Source organism: Ornithodoros turicata, chromosome 1, assembly GCF_037126465.1.
Source record: "Ornithodoros turicata isolate Travis chromosome 1, ASM3712646v1, whole genome shotgun sequence".
NCBI lineage: Eukaryota > Metazoa > Arthropoda > Arachnida > Ixodida > Argasidae > Ornithodoros > Ornithodoros turicata.
The window spans coordinates 90,349,984-90,365,663 of NC_088201.1; the positions used below are offsets into that span (position 1 = coordinate 90,349,984).

Genomic DNA, 15,680 nt, shown 5'->3' on the forward strand with positions numbered 1-15,680 from the left:
CATGCGTGCCGATGCCGACGGCAGAAGAATGCCTTTGTTGCCGCGAAATGAGACATTACTGAAGCAGCGCAGCGGTTGCATTTCAAGAAATATGTACTTTAAAATACAGTGGCTGAAGACTGAGTTGCTCCAGGTATCCTACTGCTACGTGAGAGAAAGCGACGAGTACGCTGTTAAGAGGAACAGCTAAGTGAACAAGTGAGTTCCTCCATGTGTGCCTTCGGTTTGTTATTAGTAAAGTTACATATCATAATTTTACGCTGTCCATGGTACATGCAGGAAGTTCCGGTACGTTGCCTACAAACAGTTTACCAGGTGGCTCTGGGGGCCATTAGGAAAACTGAGAGCACTGCAGAAAAGTCCTCGCAGCATGTGCTGTACATGCCATAAGGGAAAACTTTCCTTCTGAAGCACACAAAGGTTTTTGCATTTTTGACGTGTGATGCAGTAGATGCTGTCTGACCATGTGCATGTTTGTTTGCTTTCACTGAGATGAAGCTCTCACTTTTCTTTCAGGTGCTTGTACGCTGCATTGAATGCCTCCCATCTTGACAGCAGTACACTGAATGGTTTGAACACTGCTTGATCACAACAGTATACTTTTCATGAACAATAGAGGTCTGCCATATACCCTTCTGGAATAACCAGACAGCCAGTAAAATACACACAGTAAAATACATTCTACAGACATCAAAACTTGTAATGTTGCTTTATTGATCACTGTGTTTATGAATGAGCATACAAGTGATAGCAGTAAACAAGCAAACAATGAAGGAGAACATCCCCATACCGTGTTCATATAAATTTGCAAGTGCTACTTCGCACCAACCAGTAACGCAATGTATGTATGCTTTTTTTTTATATTCTGTTCAGTGCACAGGTGTTTGCCACAAACACGTTCCAGTCCATAAACTCTAAGAGAACATAGGCTATCACCTTGCCTATAATCGATTTATATATCGATATAGACATATAGCGATACAGCTGCGATCGTATCAAGGCTCAATTTCTATGTTCCACATTGCAGCACTAGAACCCACAAAACATTTTATGTATGTGGTAATAGTTAGAGAAATCACCTTCTTTGAGGCTTCAGATTGTGTATAACTCCCATTCCGGGGTTTTTGATCTGTTCAGTGGTGACTTATTTGGCGTCGTACGCCAACTTAGATGCCTTCTTCATGATGGGTCCAAAGCAAGACAAGTTGTTGCCTCGCCATCTACATGGTTTTGTCTTTGTCGTAGTATTTGTTTTGTTTTATTTTATGTAATTATGGTGTTTTAATTAATTTCTTTGTATTGACTGTTTGTATGGTGCACCATTAGGGAGGCCCTCTGGCCGCTCATGGGCACCAGAAAAATAGAAATAAATAAATACATAAATAAAACATCTCGCGTTCATGACTTTATCAGTATAAGGCCTCAGGTGGGGTCATGCCAATGACATCAACAGAGGCTTCTCTTCAGAGGCATCCCTGTCGTTGACAAAAATTTTAGGCCTTTTCTGTGTCTGCGCACAGCCATCTTTGCAACACTTTCTCAATTTCTTATTATAAATTCCCCATGTTTGCCCTCATACCAGTCCAATTGCAGCCACTGGTGTGGGCTCAGACCATTTGCACACCGCTACAATTTCACTGTAGCTCACATCTTTGCAAGTTGTTGGTGTTTCACTCAGGAGGTCTACATCTACATCCTCTGCGAAGATAAGGTATGGTCATGGCTAAGTGTCTTGCCTATGCTCTGTCTATCGAAACATGTTCCCTCATGGCTGTCGAAAGCGTGCCAGGTCAAACCTAGACACATTATTTCTAAGCTTGTATACATTGTTTCCTGAATGACAGCTGATTTGTACACGTAAGCTCATACTTCTCCACATGCTAAGTAGAAGCTCTGCATTTCCTTCAGAATTGAAACTACACCTGTAAAGGTGGTTACAAGTACGCTGCATCCACGGGTTTAGCTCAGCAAGTGCACGGAACATGACCGCAGATTCAAGCTTTTTCTTAACCCTCTGTTACAAGATCCTCTTGTGGACTACATGGTCACTAAGCATTCCCGAGCATGGCATTTGCATATTGCAATTGTACAAGCTTGTTCTTTTTACCTTTTACTACGTGTACCTTTTATGTCATTGTTGCAGATAGAATTATTGTAACAAAAAATTCAATTACGCAAAGCCTGTGTGCCTTGTTTCGTATTATTTTTTCGTGCCCTCAATACTTTCTAACAAGAATTTGGACTTCCTCCTCACTACCTTCTTTGTTCCCTTTCTCTAATGTACATCAGTATAAATATTTGTACCATGTATGTGTGTATCATGCCTAATGAAGGACAGACTCTATTCGAAAGCTTGTGTTTCAGTAAGATTATTTGGATGAGTTCTGAGATGATGATTATCGACTTTTTGCAATGAATTCCGAATGGAAGGATGATTAGATGATGATTTGGATGAGATTATCTGGATGAGTTTGGTGAGTTCTGATAATCCTACCTGTGTCGGTAAAGAGAGCCAGCAACCTTTCTAGTAGGTGTTGTAGGTAAGGCCTGTTGAGGTGACTAATATTAATCAGCTCGAGTAGCCACGGAAAATGGTCAGCAGCAAGTACTACAAGGTGTCATTTGAATCTGTGAAAACATAAGGCGCTATGAATTCACACCATGGCTGCACTGGTCCCATTGAAAAGGGTTGTGCAGGACAGCAGGATGTTCCCTGCAGCCATCTTGTTCACTTCTGGCCGAAGTTTCCAAGATAAATTGTGTTCATTTGGGCACTCGTCTTTTGTGGTGAGAAGCGTGATGCGAACGTCTGTGGCCACTTTGTGAGATGCACCGGAAGTTCTGAATATGATGCACATTTGATGTACTACTTCTGGTCTGATGAAGCAGAGAGCACAACACTGCAAAGTAGGAGAGCTTTTAGTATCTGCAATCTTGTATCAGAACACCATTCAAAACTGTTGTCTTCAGATTTCCAGAATTACTCAGCAGCTGGTTCCACCAGTGGTGCAGATATTGTCATATCATGCACCTGCAAGGCATGGAGAAGCTAAAATGTTAAACAAAACAAGAGCTTGACCCACCTGTGAGCATGAGTGTATATGGACAATAGGTGCTGAATTCATCACTGGATAAAGGTTGAGAGGTGCTGACGGTAAATCATCCATTGACACGCTTTTACTTCTGAGTTTCACATCCCTGTCAGTCACGATGGAGGCTGATATGAATGAAGAATGCGGTCAGTGTCTATAGCACATTTTGACACTTATACTCTCCTCGAGAGCTCAGGGCTCTCCCCAGGGGAAGGGGGATATTTTGTTTGGTACATTACGCAGCGTAGGCATCACAAAAATCGATTTGAATTTCAAGTGAACCACATATACAGGGTGTTTCAAAAAACGTGTCATTCGGACATTATAAAAAAACGGGGCGACGGAAGAATACGGGGTAAAGGGCACTTGTGTGGCAACTGAATTTGCCACCTTGAAAAAATATTTTCATTTGATTTTAATTAAAATAAATTGAATTTCTTTAATTGAACTTCAAAATTTCCCAAGTCAACCTAACGTTTTTTTTTTTTACAGAATTAGAGAACCCGTAGCGAACTTAGTCAGATCCACCAAGAAATCCGTTTGATACTGCAAATGGAACTGCCCAAAAAAAGTCCCGAAGTTGAGGCTTCAGAGTTTCGGGTATTCAACGCGCACCAAATCAGTCGGAAAAATGCGCGGAGGGCAGGACATGCTCCTGCCCCCACGAAGCTAGAACAGTTTATCGCCGGACCGGCGTGCAGCACAAGACGCGCAGATAACAAGGCAGGTGACATTCCACCATGCGTTGATAAGCGGCAAACAAAAATTATTCCGCCTCTTTTTTCCCGCCCTGTGTTTTTTCGACCTTCTATCTTTCATGGGGGCAGGAGCATGTCCTCCTCTCCACGAATCTCTGCGTCTGATTTGGTGCGCCGTTGAATACCCGAAACTTTGAAGCCTCAATTTCGGGGCTTTTTTTGGGCAGTTCCATTTGCAATATCGAGCGGATTTCTTAGTGGACCTGACTAAGTTCCCTACGGGCTCTTTAATTCTGTAAAAAAAACAAAAAACATTAGGTTGACTTGGGAAATTTTGGAGTTCAATTAAAGAAATTCAATTTATTTTAATTAAAATCAAATGAAAATATTTTTTCAAGGTGGCAAATTCAGTTGCCACACAAATGCCATTTACCCCGTATTTTTCCGTCGCCCCGTTTTTTTATCAAGTCCGAATGACACGTTTTTTGAAACACCCTGTATGTATCATTCCTGTGTATCGGTAAATACATACCTCGTCAGCACTGGTGTTCGCATCGTCAGACGTCACACGTTGAAACACTGGTGTCGGGACTGCCGTCCGTGTGAGAAGTTTTCGACCGTCCGCTGCTACCATTTCGTACAACTCGTCAGAGAAATGGGTTGAGCAAATACGGCGTGACTCACGAATGTCTTGACCAAGCGCTTGCAACAACTTTCGTTTCCGTGCATTTTCCGTTGGAATCTTGTGGTAGACAACGTCTCTTGTCGAAAGAGCACACTTGGTGTATCCCCGAACATTATAGTAGATACCTGGCATAGCTGTCAGGTGAAGCTTTGTTCAATTTCGGCAAGAAATGAACTTTTTTGCGTACACAAACCTCGCAGGGCCGCAATAAACGCCGTCGCCGTGCAATATGGTTGGGAGGAGAACAAAAAGAGGGCGCTGACCGCGTTGACAGTATTTTGGTATACTGTTTCTTCGATAGTTTGAAGAATTGTCTCAGTAATTCTTGTGATTCTAAAAGTAGTGTTTATTGGAGATAAGTAGCTGGTCGTAAGTTCATTCTGTATTACTTAGGTATCAAGTGACAGGAGTACTCCCATCATGACTTTTTTAGCTGTTACGGGGCGCAACCTACCGTCCGATTTAATTTTGCTAATTTATGTTGTGCAATAATTATCCCGCTTTGAGTGCTTAGGCTCTATGTGAGGCATCACACAGGCAAACACTACCAGGTCGCACACAGAAACAGGGGGGTCAAATTTCACTTTACACACTGTTAAAACAGAACTTCACCACATAGCACGCTCCTTACCAACCATCATACCGAATGATATCAATCTGTGTCATGATTTGTTCAAAACAGGGGGGAGGCGCCTATTTGGGACAAGATAATCTGTCCCAGATAGGCGCCTCCTCTCATTTTCAACAAATCATTGCACAGAATGATATCATTCGGAATGATGGTTGGCTAGGAGCGTGCTATGTGGTGAAGTTCTGTTTTAACAGTGCAGTTCCTTTAAAGACAACCGGAGCGGATCCAGACCATTCGTTTTGGTGGGGAGGGGGGCAGTTTCTTTGTCGGAGCGCGTAGTGGGAGAGGGAGAGAGGGAAATCCCATGTATAAACTGACGTTCTGAGGGCAGGACTTCTGTTTCGCTTTTGTTATACGTGTTCCCCTTTAATTACCACCTACGGCTAACTGACCTCGTTTACCCCTCCCGCAAATGTCGATCCCTCAACAATGGCACAAAAGAACGAACCAATAGCGGAAAGCTGTAATTTATGGTACCACACTCGGGATCACGCGGAATGCGTTATTGACATAGTCCATACAAAGTAAAGAAAGGGGATGATTACCGAAACTAATAATGTTTCGCTTTCTATTTCCGCACACTGAAAAAAAAAAAAAAAAGAAAAGGTAGAAATTTCTACCCATCTCGGTAGAACTGTTTTGGAACCACATTTCTACTCAAACCAATTTTACCTTTTAGGTATCGGGCACCAATAAAACATTATCATCATTGTTATTATTAACTGCAGAGTAGACACAAACTACACAGAGTAGGAACTGTCGTTGTGGAAAACAGGACAGCGGGTATTTAATGGCTGAAATAACAGAAGAATGGTGTCACGATCGAGGTGATGGCGGCTTCGTCAGTAGTAGGTACTGGACTCTCACAGTGCACAACGCTCAACTGTCCTGAACACGATTTAATTAGCAATTAGAGCTAATTGGGACCCCCCCACATTAATCAGCACCCTCCAGGGAGCCACCACACTAATTGGGGAAAGTCTAACTCGTGTCCAGACCAGCTGAGCGTTGTGCACTATGAGAGTCCATAAAAAAGAAAAATAATAGGCAGAAAATAAAATAAAAGATGGAAATAGAGTGGAGAGAAACAATTTATTCGAAAATCAACGATGCCGCGGCGAAGAAGCCGCTCCGCAACACCCGAGTGACCAGCGCCCGCCATGTTGGTAGTTTGCACCCAGCAGTTGCAGAGATCGACGACAGGTGGCCACGTAGTTGCAAGGCATCACACCAGATGCCGTCACCGTCATAGCTCTAGACGAGAAAGACAGAACAAGATACTAGCGGCTGGTAAAAATGGCAGCACTGCTAAACAAGTCTAGGCATGCGAGAGAAAAGGTCTAACCGCTACTGCTAAACAGAAAACAGTACACATCGGGGAAAAAGGCTTACGGGGACGATCGCTTAGGCCTAACCACAACACTACGCAGCTAACACAAGGCGGGAACCACACATCGCTAAACATGCGTCAACAGGCTTGCTCACCGCAAAACAAGTCTAAACATGCGAGAAAAGGCTTACGGGGGGGCGATCGCTTAGGCCTAACCTCAACACTACGCAGCTAACACAAGGCGGGAGCCACACATCGCTAAACATGCGAGAAAAGGCTTAGCACGAGCGCGGTCACCGCTAAACACGGCAAACATACGAGAAAAGGAGCGCGTCAAATCACTCACTCACCTTTTCCCCCCGCGGCAACTTCCAGGCAGAAACTGAGCGAGCGCGGAGAACATACGTCTGCTCTCTACGAGAGGCAGCCAGCAACTGAGCGAGCGCGCGGAGCGCACGTCCGTCTTCCGCGACGGTCCGAGAGAAACTGAGAGAGGCGACGCGCAGCGGCAGCTATGGATGCGCGCGCGCCCTCTGCTCCACCCGTCCGCGCATGCGCGCGCGCTGCTAGCTCCCTCTGCGCCGGCCGCGGGTGTTTTCGGTTTCGGCTCTCTGCTGCGCGCGCGCGCGCGCTCCTAGCGGCGACGGGTGGCTTTTCAGTTTCGCTTTCATTCTCCGTTCTTTGCGCGCGCGCGCGTTTATCTGTATAAAGGCAGCGCGCACCGCGCTCGCGTCATCATTCTGACCGATACGTGGAAAACGCCATGTGTGGTTTATTCTCCTGCGTTTCTCGTCGTCGCAAGGAAAAGACAAAAAACGAAGAACTTCGCGAATTTATACGCGGCATCGTGGAGGAAGCCTTTCAAGTCCACCGTCTGGAATGGTTGCAAGCACGTCAAGAAATGTGTCAGGACAAGATGAAGACGCTCGACTGCATCTTAGCGGCGGACAGACTGGCGAAAAAGAAGTCCAACTTTAGCCTGGACAATCTGTATTGGGAACGCAGTTCCGATTTAGAGGACGACGACGAGGATGTGTAAATAAAAGCGATGCATTTCTCCTCGAGTCTCAGTCTCTTCTTTCTCTTCGTGCAACGTGTACGCACGCAACATGTCTTCCCCCAAACCTTTTCGTTTCCGTCATCCTTTTCGCTGTATCTTAAGCGGTCCCTCCATGTGCGGCAAATCTACGTTCGTTGCTAACGTGCTGAGGAACCTGAACGACGTGGTGGACAAGCCTCCGTCACAAATATTCTACGTGCAGAAATATGCTTCGCCGAGCATGCAGGACGAATTCGGGGACTCCGTAAAATTTACCAAGGAGCTACCGCGAGAGTGGGACACGTCGCGCGCTACGCTGATCGTCGTCGACGATCACATGACCGACGCCGGTTCCTTGAAGGAGGTGACCGATCTTTTCATTCGGGGTTCTCACCACGCCAACGCGTCGATCTTCTTACTCGTTCAAAACATCTTTTTCGACAGTAGCCATTTTAGAACAATATCCTACAACGCCAGTTACGTCGTCCTGTGGCGCACCGTGCGCAGCGTGCACCAGATGGAACATTTCGGCCAACAGCTATTTGGTAGAAAAAGATTGGAGTATTTTCTGGACGCATATAAACAAGCGATGTCGTCGCCCCACGCATATTTACTCGTGGATCTTCACAACTATACGCACGAGGATCACAGGTTGCGTAGCAATATCTTTCCGGGAGAACGTCAATATATCTACGCTCCGAAATGAATCTCCGACCTCACCTCATTTTACTCAAAGTACTCTCCACTCTACCCCCTCCACGCCGCCGCGACGTCTTGAGACGTTCGTCCTCGTCCGACATGAAACACCTCTCCGAAATTTGCCTCAATGTATTGAACGGAAAGGTGGCTCTAGCTCCAGATACGTTCGCGCGTTTGAAGAAGCACAAACGCTTTTTACGACGGCTCGCCTACAAAAAGATTCACAAGAATCCGCAACGTTTGAAGCGCTATCTGTCTCAGCAGCGAGGACAGGGCGTTCTTTCGTCGGTGGTTCCTCTCCTGCTTTCCGCCATGTTGAACCTTTTCGCCAATGGCCAAGAGAATTGAAGTGACCACCTCCTCCTCCTCCAGCGGAAACATTCTTTCCTCGAAGGAGAGTGACGACGTCAAAGTGAAACTCATACTGCAAGCACTGTATCGCATACTCAAGCAGTACGGATTTGACCCCTACGACAATAAAAACAAGGCGTCCGACGCTACAAATGACTTTGACTATTCGCTCCTCTCTCCAGAGGTGGACGAAGAGGAAGCGGAAAGGGTCGTCTCGGAATTAAAGAAGGTTCTTTCCTGGGATCGCGAGGGTTGTGTCTCCGTGTCGGGCAAGCCCATCAGACACTCCTCCGTTTACGAACTCGTCAATTATTTGTTGCAACGTAAGACGGGAAAGAAACCTTCCTGGTTCCCCAAAGTCTCGAAACTATTGCGTCTGATTTCTCTACCCAAATCTCGCGAGCCTCAACAGCAGCAGCAGCAGCAGACCTCCATTGCGTGGACGACTTATGGAGGGATATGAGAAACCAGAGGGTGGTTTGGGGGGTGTGGAACGCTATAGAAAAGCGCATCACTTGAGCAAAAAGAAGGCTCTCGTCATTCTCAGAAAGCTGGATGCCTACACGCTCCACCATCCGGTCAGAAGAAAGTTTAATAGGAGACGCATCATCGCACTCAAGATCAACGACGTGTGGCAAATGGACCTCGCCGATTTTTCAAAATACAAGAGATTCAACGGTGGCTACCGCTACATTCTCGTGGCAATCGATTCCCTCTCCCGCTTTCTGCGCACCCTCCCGCTAAAGACGAAGCGCCCCGCCGAAATGAAAAGGGCCATGATAAGACTTTTTCGGGGAGGTAACGTACCTACACGCATCTTTTGCGACAGAGGCGGGGAATTCTACAACAAGACCGTCAAGGAGTATCTCTCACGAAAGAAGGTACACATCTATTCTACCTTCTCTCCAGTAATCAAAGCATCGCAGGCAGAGCGCGTCATACGCACTTTACGCGACAGAATATTCCGTTATTTTAGAGTAACGGGAAAATACCACTTCGTTTCCGCGCTTCCCAAGATCGTGCGCGACTACAACACCACCAAACACAGGACTTTGGGCATCAGCCCGTCCGAAGTCACGCCCTGAAAACGAATTGGAGCTGTTCAATAAGATAAATGGGAAGCCCGTCGTACCCTCCGTGAAAAAGAAGCTCAAACTGGGGGATAAAGTGAGGGTCCTACTTCACAGAAAAGGTTTTCATAAGAGCTCGGAAGGGAGTTGGTCGCCTCAGATTTTCACCGTCTCCCGCCTGAGAGACACCTCTCCTCCCGTCGTACACCTGGAAGATTACCGGGGTAAGGAAGTGGACGGATCTTTCTACCCGGAGGAGGTACTCGTCGTAACCCGAGACGCCAATCAGCCTTGGCCAGTAACGAAAGTGCTGAGAAAGAAGCAACTGAACGGTCAGAGCTTCTCCTTGGTTCGCTGGTTCAGTTACGACAAAGAACACGACAGTTGGGTTCCGAGCAGCGAACGTGGTCAAGATTGGGAAATGATGTCAGACATCTACGTCCACCTGCTCTCGAACGCCAGCATGGATAAGTTTCCCTCGAATAAACTCAACGCCTTCACGGTAGCTTTCGATAGTCCGCTTCAGCTCTCGAATCGGTATAAAGTCGGTCTGATGGATCTCAGCATAAGTAACGATTTTTTAAATATCGGGTACGAAAGGCAAGATGCGAAAATCGAGGTTTCTTTCGAGGACACGGTGGAAGCCGGCAGAACTTTTCGTATCACCTCGGATCTCGAGAGGGATTTGGGAAAAGCCCTTTCGGAATTCGACGTTTCTTTCGCGTACAATAAATCGCGATACGACTTCGTCTTACCCGTGGACGTGAAAGCCGTGGAATTGGACCCTCGGCTCGCACAGGCGCTCGACGCCTCGCTAGCGTCCCGCGAAGCAGGTCGTGCGGTGAAACCTCCCAAATTGAGCGAACGCGAAGCCACCTCCATCTTATTGGAGCACGCCGCACCCGTCGCTTTCGGCGACGTCACTCTGAATTCGGAAACCACGTCCCTACGGAACACACTCAACAAGTATTTCCAGACGCACAAGCTGGACGCCTCGCTAGAATTCGCGGATAACGTGTACTCTCTGAAAACACCGAAAGGGTTGCACGTACCGGAGCCCTTTGTCAAGCTGCTACATCTCACAGCCGTCGAGGGACACGAAGAAACGCTACGCGTCTCTCTCCCCGTAGCGCGCCAATTTTCTTTCACGATCAAGACGAAAATTCCTCGATCTTTGCAAGTACATGTGCCTCCCGGCTATTATGCGACGCCGCAAGCACTTCTAAATGCGATTAATCAGCGCGTAGGCGAACGCGCGCGCTTCAGCTTCGACGGAACCGAACAGAAATGTAAAATTCGGCTTTCCGAGGGCACCTCCACCCTAAGACTTTCCGAGTACCTGGCCGTGCTTTTGGGCTTCGAATCGCGTACCGTGTTCACGGGGGATGAGGATGCCACGAGCTCCGTCGAGGTACTCCTGGAACCCCCGTTTCACAACATAATCGTCTACACAGATATCGTGGAACCCACGTACGTGGGGAGCGGGAAAAAACCGATATTAAAAATACTACCCTTTTATTACGAGAAAGACAAGCACGTCGTCACCTACACGTTAGATAACATCCAGTATTTTAACCTGTCTCAATTCGAAATTCCCTCAGTGACGATCGTTCTCGCGGACGAAACGGGAAGACGTTTGCCGTTGCGGTCCAAAGGCAGAACCAATCTAACGTTGCATTTCAAATATGTACCGTAATTCCCCCAAAATAATTCCCGTGTACACGGGACCCCTTTTCCAACGAGGGGGCGGTGTGTTGAGCAACATATCCAAGTTTATCGTTCCCATCTGGCAGCAAATAAAACCGATCGCCAAGAGAACGTTGAAGCGCTTGGCGCGGAATTTGGCCGATGGCGAAGGAATATCGCGCGCAGTAAAAAAGACGGCCATAGCAACGGGGAGAGACGTGCTGGATTCCATGGAGGGCTCTGGAAACAACAACAATGGAAAGAAACGCCGCAAAAGACAACAAAAGGCGCCGACACACGACGCACCTGCAGATATCTTTGGTACGCCGTGAAGGTCACACATCCGCTGTGCGCGCTCCGTCCATCATGACGTCAACGAAAGCAAAAATACAGACGCAACGGTCACCGCATTGTCTTACGAGTGACGTGATGATATTCGAACCCCCTTCCATTCAATACGGCGTGGAAGATACTTCGTACCAACTCTTTTATCCGGTCAACGGGGTAAATAATTCTGTGATCGAGTTTTCTATTCAAAATTTGCAAAGGGCACACTTGGATCTCTACGGCAGTTTCGTGTCTTTGACCGTGCGCATTGTTCGCGACGACGGGGAAGAAATGGACGAGAAAGATGTCGTTTTCCCAATAAACCACCTGTTGAGCGGCATGTTTAAGACGGTCACCGTTTATGCGAACAACAAGCTCGTCAGTTCCAACGAGTTGTACGCCTACAGGAGTATTTTGGACGTCGTGCTTCATTCCACGCCCATGGCTCAAGAAACAGTGCACGCGGCTGGACTTTATGTCGAGGACGACGAACATTTAAAGGACGATTACGACGTCTCGTCTCGCGGTCCGAAACAACGTTACGAAGCGACGAAGGGTGGAAAATACTTTAACCTGGTCGGACAGATCAATACCGACCTGTTTCAACAGCCGCGCCTGATGGTACCTGCCGTCGAAATTCGCGTCGTTTTCCTGTTAAACAACGACGAATTTAAACTCGTATCGGTCCCCAAAGACAAGAAAACGTACAATTACGAGGTGGACATTAAAGAAATGACGTTACACTTGAAAAAGGTGACGCTGGCACCTTCCCTATTTTTGGAATACGAGCGGCGGCTTCAGACCACGCCGGCCATCTACGTGTTACGCGGATTGGAAACCAAGGTGCGGAGCTTGAGTGCCGGGAGCTTGGACGCTCACTTTGAAAACGTTTACCCCGAAAGGGTACCTTCCAAATTATGCGTCGCCCTGCTCGCCACGTCCGACTTTCTCGGCGACATCCAATCGAACCCCTACAAATTCCGTCATTACGACCTGTCTCATTCGATGCTCTCCGTGGACGGCCAGCAAGTGCGAGCCGAGTACGACTTTCAGAACGACCTCGTCAAAATTCCCTACTTTAACTTCTTGCAAGAACTGGGAGAGAAACATTTCAAGTATAGCTACGAGCGATTTAAAACGAACGGGTTCCTTCTCTACTTCAACTTGGACGTGGACAAGTGTTCTTCTCCTTCGCATTTGAACGAGTGGCGAAAAGGAAACGTTCGCCTGCAATTACGCTTCGCTAAAGCCCTTCCACACGCGGTCACCGTCCTCTTGATTTCCGAGTGTCCCAAGCTCATGTACGTCGACAAGGACCGTACGGTCACCTTCCCATAAGAAAAGATGTACGAGAGCGACATCTTGGAACTCGTGTCCCTGAACCCCCTCGCTTCCTCCATGCTGAGAGGCATTTGCGCTTCCGACGAAGCCTTCGTTTTACGCAAGCCCGGCTATTTAATCATCAATACCGAAGAGCGAAGAAGGCGCGGGCAGCACTGGGTGCTCTACCTGAAAAACTACGACGGGTCTGCCGTGTTTTTCGACAGCTACGGACTTCCCCCCATCGAAGCAAACCTTCGAAAGACTTTACCTGTAGTGGACGAGTATAACGACAAGTGTATTCAATCGCCTTTTTCGCCTTACTGCGGGCTTTTTTGTATCTACGTAGCCACGCGCATGTCGAAACGCTACAGCTTGAAAAGTTGTGTATCCATGTTTTCCTGTAACCTCGAAGAGAATGACAAAACAATAAAACGTCTCCTCGTGAGCGAACTCGTTTCGTAAAAAATAGTATATTTATTCACGACATACACAAGACCCTTGCGAGACGATCTTCCAACGTGCTGACCCGACGCTCACCGTCGTCGCCGGTCTGCACCGTGACGTCGAGGGATGTGTGGAGAAGCCAGTAGCGACGGACGATAGGTCGGTTGAAACCCGCGTTGATGAGACACGGGTCGACTGTCTCTCCTCGTCTATACTTCTTCCAGCAGCTCGAGCTTGTAATCTACGAAACGCTTCATTTTCTTTGCAATCTTCCCACTGACGGTGAACAGACGTAAGGGTATCGTCTTGAGAATCGAGCGAAAGTCTCCCTCGCAGCTATCGCCGTGAATATAATCGCGTAATCGCAGCAAGTCCCGATACATTCGTGTTTGCACAAAGGTGGCAAACCTCTGCTCGGGCGTCATCATGACTGAGACGGAATGAGAGTAGACAACCTTTTATTTCTCGTTACACATGAATTAGGCTCCAGCTTTGGTTTCGTAGCCGGGAAGGCAGCCCAAATACGGACGAAGGCTCGAGTCTAACCAATGGCTGGGGTTTCTCGACCAGAGTCCACCGCAACGACAGGTAGTCAGTTGATCGCCGATTCGCAAAAAGAAGGTCTTTGGAGGAGGCTTGAAGGTTAGGACCAGGGGTAGATCTCCCGTCAGTAGCCATTCGTAATCTGCAACGAAAGGAGTGTGAGAAACGCGTGTTTTTTTTTAACTCAAACACACACACGTACAATCTTCTTCAGTCACAGAGTGACACTGATGGTCCATCTTCTCCATCTTCCTTCAATAGTCGAAGTCCTTCGCAACGTACGTCGAACGGTACCGTCCGACAGCCGAGAAACGGGCGAATCAATCGGTCCGTCCAATGCTTTTGCTCTGAAAAAATGTGAACGATTATAGAACGTATTAAAAAATAACGAGGAAGCGTACCTTTGGACCACAATCCACCACAATTGGTACAGAAGAAGCGGGCGCTGCCAATCTCCCGAAATATGTGAGGCGGGAAAAAACCGACTTCACGCGCAGCAAAAGTGTTGTACACTGGAAACGAAACTCTTCAAACATTTCGGCGATGATGACGTCATGGGTATTACTTACGAGGATCTACCAAGCTGATCATGATGGAATGACGATCGACCATTCGCTTCGACATTTATAGTAAAGCTTTGCCTCTCACTCTCTATGACGTCATTGAACGTGTTTGAACATGTTAAGACGTGTTTGAACATGTTTGGACGTGTTCAGACACGGGCGGCGAAGTCGCCCCTGGACACACTCGTTCTCTCTCTTCCTCTCTATGACGTCATTGAACGTGTCTGAACATGTTTGGACGTGTTTGAACATGTTGTGACGTGTGTAGACACGAACCCCGCAATACGAAAAACGTCACGCAGTACGAATTAGACTAGTGGTTAGTGTGTCGCGTCCAGTGTAGAAGGATCCTGGGTTCGAATCCCACTCTGGGTCTTCTCGTCGTCATATACAAGTCGGCCCAGAGTGTTAGCTAGAAAATAGTGTAATGTTTTATTCAACGTCGATGGTATTATCATTGTCATATGCGACATCGCAAAAAGGCGCGAAAGACGGAAGGCGGGGTGGTCAAAGTACAGACGACACCGTTGCAATGCGAGGAGGAGGAGAGCGGTGTAGCGACTATAAAAGGTGCGCTGGTTCTACGACGATTGATCGAAAGCCCACGAGGGGCACCCATCCACGACACGAGGCGTTTCGTGGACCAAAATGTAAGTCGACCGTCTCTGCTGTGAGAGTGTATTCTATGTATAGCATTGTTTTTTCAGGAACCAATAGCCGCTGTCACCGCATGACACTGAACACAGGGACTCATCCCATCCTCTCTCATCATCAATCTCAAGCGTTCCTCAACTGAAGGGAAAAGTGAGCATTGTTTCGTGAGAGGAAATCTCGTACTGATTTTGTTTGACCGCAGTGCCACGCTGTCTCGTATGTCAGTACGACCCCATCGATGCCATGCTCGTGGCCGTAGAAAGAGAGCACGAAGCTAGAATAGAGAATCTCGGTAATAGCCCAGTCGTCCTTTCAGATGACGACGACAACAGAGTCAGTAGTCCGCCTTTCGTAATACCTGAAACGGACGACGACGAATCCCTAGATGGACATGACAATGCAGACGAATTGCTCATGTGGGAAGGGGATCAGTCGTATGCAGATTTCATTCCTCTGTCTGGTAGGGTTCGAGATGAATCACCAGATGCAAGCCCAGAATTTCGAAACGAAGCTGAGCCTGTCCAGGGTCGTAGAATCGTTGAATT

The 15,680-nt window shown here is 47.4% G+C and overlaps 1 long non-coding RNA gene across 1 annotated transcript; it reads right to left on the reverse strand.

Annotated features, from left to right (window-relative positions):
- Nucleotides 1–13,867: 13,867 nt before the first annotated feature.
- Nucleotides 13,868–14,648, reverse strand: LOC135366169 (uncharacterized). The gene is made up of 3 exons (XR_010414108.1): nucleotides 14,320–14,648; nucleotides 14,121–14,265; nucleotides 13,868–14,060 (listed from the first exon to the last, which is right to left on the reverse strand). It is a non-coding gene; the product is annotated as an uncharacterized LOC135366169 (long non-coding RNA).
- Between the last annotated feature and the right edge of the window lie 1,032 nt (nucleotides 14,649–15,680).